This window comes from Rattus norvegicus, chromosome 2, assembly GCF_021556685.1.
Source record: "Rattus norvegicus strain SHRSP/BbbUtx chromosome 2, alternate assembly SHRSP_T2T, whole genome shotgun sequence".
Lineage (NCBI taxonomy): Eukaryota > Metazoa > Chordata > Mammalia > Rodentia > Muridae > Rattus > Rattus norvegicus.
This window is the reverse complement of record NC_141535.1, coordinates 6,699,526-6,703,831: the sequence shown is the minus strand read 5'-3', so window position 1 is coordinate 6,703,831 and position 4,306 is coordinate 6,699,526. Positions and strand designations below refer to the sequence as shown.

General features: G+C 47.0%; 1 long non-coding RNA gene across 1 annotated transcript; it reads left to right on the top strand.

The window, feature by feature from the left end:
* Nucleotides 1-1,640: 1,640 nt before the first annotated feature.
* LOC148006624 (uncharacterized) lies at nt 1,641-3,254 on the top strand. The gene is made up of 2 exons (XR_015670231.1): nt 1,641-1,905; nt 2,251-3,254. It is a non-coding gene; the product is annotated as an uncharacterized LOC148006624 (long non-coding RNA).
* Nucleotides 3,255-4,306: the final 1,052 nt, after the last annotated feature.

Genomic DNA, 4,306 nt, shown 5'->3' with positions numbered 1-4,306 from the left:
TACTGGTGAGAAACAATACCGATGGACTACGGACCGCCGGGTTCAGCTGGCTACTGGTAAGGTGACCCATTCCTTCTTACATGTTCCGGACTGCCCGTACCCTCTGCTGGGCCGTGACCTGCTCACCAAACTAAAAGCACAAATTCATTTTGAGGAAGGAGGGGCCCAAATAACTGGCCCCCACGGAACTCCCCTTCAAGTTCTAACCCTATGAACCGGGACAGGACACTGGCTTGGACAGAGACTGGTGGGATGGGGTTGGCGCTCCAACAGCCCCCCTTAATTACAACTCCAGTCTCCATAAAACAATACCCCCTGTCCCATGAAGCTTATCAAGGTATAAGGCCTCACATTACGAGGCTTCTGGATCAAGGCATCCTAGTCCCCTGCCGGTCGCCTTGGAATACGCCTCTTCTGCCTGTTAAGAAACCCAGCACTGGAGATTATAGGCCAGTACAAGACTTGAGAGAGGTCAACAAGAGGGTAGAAGATATTCATCCGACTGTTCCAAACCCTTACAATTTGCTCCTGACTTTAGGGTTCAGCATCCCACCCTCATACTCCTACAAACCTTTTGAACTGTTCATCGATGAGAAACAGGGGTATGCTAAAGGGGTCCTAACACAAAGGTTGGGACCCTGAAAACGCCCTGTGGCCTACCTGTCTAAGAAATTGGACCCTGTGGCCTCCGGCTGGCCACCGTGCCTAAAGATGGTGGCTGCTATTGCTGTCCTGATCAAGGACGCTGGAAAATTGACTTTGGGACAGCCACTCACCATCCTAGCACCCCACGCAGTGGAGGCCTTGGTAAAGCAGCCCCCAGACCGCTGGCTCTCTAATTCTCACACCAAGCCTTGTTACTGGATGCAGAACGGGTTCAGTTTGGGCCTGTAGTTGCCCTCAATCCTGCCACCTTGCTTCCTCTACCAGAGGAGGCAGAACAGCATGACTGCCTACAAATCCTCACAGAAGTACACGGATGGCAGCAGCTTCTTGGCAGAGGGAGAGCAAAAGGCTGGAGCTGCGGTCACTACGGAGGACAAAGTGATTTGGGCGAAAGCCCTGCCTGCTGGTACCTCCGCACAACGGGCTGAAATCATCGCCTTGACTCAGGCGCTCAAGATGACAAAAGGTAAGAGGCTAAATATATATATACAGACAGCCGTTATGCCTTTGCCACGGCACACATCCACGGGGAGATCTACCGGAGGCGGGGGCTGCTCACATCTGAGGGTAAAGATATGGCTAAAATTCTGGCCCTCTTAGAAGCCCTATTCTTGCCCAAAAGACTGAGTACATTGTCCAGGACACCAGAAAGGGCACAACCCTGAGACACGAGGAAACCGGCTGGCCGATGCCACGGCGCGAGAAGCGGCCATGAACAAACAAATCTTGCCCTTAAATAGCCCAGACCAACCCACGCCCCCACCAGTGGGACAAACCAGTTGGGTTTATGCCCATGAGGACATAGAGCTCCTAAAAATGGGGGCCATCTACCACCCTCAACTAAAACAGTGGGTCTACAAAGGAAAGACAGTTATGCCAATAAAAATGACTTTTGAATTGATCTACTTTTTACATAAATTAACCCATTTAGGGTTTAAAAAGATAAAAACCTTACTACATCGGGAAGAGATAAATCTGTGTTTTTTTTAAATTGGGACAAAGCGATACAAAAGGTGACTGAGAGTTACAAAGCGTGCGCTCAGGTTAACCTGGGAAGGACCATGATTGGACAAGGAGTTCGTCCTAGGGGACACCGTCCCGACATCCATTGAGAAATTGATTTTACTGAAATTAAACCAGGTATATAGACACCTTCTCAGGATGGGTCAAAGCCTTCCCCACGAAGCACGAGACTACAAAAATGGTCACCAAGAAGCTCCTCGAGGAAATCTTTCCCAGGTATGACATGCCTCAAGCGTTGGGGTCAGACAACGGGCCCGCTTTCGTCTCCCAAGTAAGTCAGTTGGTGGCCAAATTGCTGGGGATTGATTGGAAATTACATTGTGCCTATAGACCCCAGAGTTCAGGTCAGGTAAAACACATGAATAGAACAATTAAGGAGACTTTATCCAAACTTACGCTTACAACTGGCTCAAAGGATTGGGTGGCCCTCCTTCCCCTAGTTCTATATCGGGCCCGGAATACCCCGGGCCCCCATGGTCTAACTCCTTTTGAAATAATATATGGAACACCACCCCCATTTGTCCATTTCTTTGATTCAAACATTGCTGATTTTGCTGACAGCCCTTCTCTGAGGGCCCATTTACAGGCCCTACAGATTGTGCAGAGAGACGTCTGGAGACCTTTGGCCGCTGCTTACCAGGACAAGCTTGAGCATCCGGTGGTGCCACACCCGTTCCAGATTGGAGACACCGTGTGGGTGCACAGACACCAGACCAAGAATCTCGAGCCATGGTGAAAAGGACCCTACACCGTCCTCCTGACTACCCCGACCGCCCTAAAGGTAGACGGAGTCTCGGCTTAGATCCACACACCACACGTCAAGGCAGTCCGGTCTGAGGAATTGACTAATCACAACACTACACCCCAGACATGGAGAGTTCAGCGCATTCCAAACCCCTTAAAGTTAAAACTCCTACGTGGCTCCTCCTAGCCCTTTTGTGGCCTAGAGTCAGTGGGGGAATAAGCCCCCACCAGACAGAAATTTCTTGACCAAGTCGAGTGAAATATTTCACTCAAAGTTAGCAAAAAAATGGGGGAATGAAAGACCCCAGCTTAGCAGCAGTAACGCCATTTTGCAAGGCTGTACTTAAGATGACTGGTTCAGGGAAAGGTTAGAACACTGAGTACACAGCGGCTGCCAAGCAAGATGTGTTTGGTTGAAGGCCTGGCAACAGGACGACTTCGGTTGAGCACCTGACAATGAAAAAAAGCCCCGGGAGAGGTCCCACACCCTGGTGGGGGGCCGAGTCAGTCGTTATGTTCCAAGAAGGTAGCTAAGAAACTTGCCCCCGGGCTGAACCCTTGGGGGGCTGAGTCAGCCGTTATGTTTCAGGAAGGTAGCTAGGAAACTTGCCCCCGGGCTAAACCCTTGCCATATTAGAATCCACCAATTATATCCCTGTAACCATGCATCTGCTTCTGTATGCTTGCTTCTGCTCCCCAAAATCCTATAAAAGCCCATCCTTGGTTCCGTGGGGCGCGCCAGTCCCCCGAGTGACTGTAGCGCCCGCAGGTGCCTGTGCCTGTGTATCCCGACAATAAACCAAATCCTCTTGCTGATTGCATCCTGTGGTGTCTCAGTCTGGTCTTTGGAGTTAGAGGGTCTCCATCCCGAGGGAAAGTTCTCCCTGAGAGCTTTTCACAATTGTCACACACACACACACACACACACACACACAGTAAAATATATTAAGGTAACTGTTTTTAAGCTTTGATTTATTGTCCCATGCCCTCATAAGCATCTATATAAGTGTTTGCCATAAAACAGGTATTAATTAAATATTTCCCAGATGAAAATTCTTTCTCTGTCCATTCTATTTTATTTACATCCCCACCTTTCCCACTACCAACAGCACAGCCTGCTATTGATCCTTCTACTACAGATCAGCAGCTTCCTAAAGAGACTTCTTTTATTTTGGTTAAATAATATATCAAAACACAGAAAATGTTTAAACATGAGCATAAGTCACCCAAGAATATGAGAGCAGCTGCCTTCTGCTGCTCAGGTAAGGATGATCCTGAGCAGGAAAAGAAGAAAAAACAAGCAGACACCCCAAGATTATTTTCTCAGTTTCCCCAATGGCCTCATCCCCTTCTTAACCTGTATTAGGCTTAAGCAACCAAATGAAAACAAAAACTCAGACAAGGCCTAAACTATAAAACAGAAGGTGACTAAGTGACTGAAGATCAAAGCCTACTAAATTGAAGTTACTTAGATAATTCTCTTAGCAAAAAATACTAAAAATAATAAATTATCATAAACAAATAAGGTTGAGTAACATATTTGTCAGAAAATAGTGAAATATTGGAAGTTGAGAAAAAATTAGGCAACTGGGAACTGATGCCCAACAAATGCTGTAGACCAACTTCATAGAGCAGATGATTACATAACTATTCAGTAAGCAGTGGTTGCAGTTTTGAGCAAGCCAGAACAATTACTTCACAGCAGTCTCTGCTTAGTGAGCACATTGTTTATATTTTATATGTGTTGTCTCAAATTCATAAAATATCCTACTTCTTGTTTTCAATATTTTTTTAATTATAGGAGGTAAAGAAGATAAGACAGCAAAACTAAAAGATAGTTAGGCCTTGGGCCCAAGCTTTTCCAGCTAGAAGA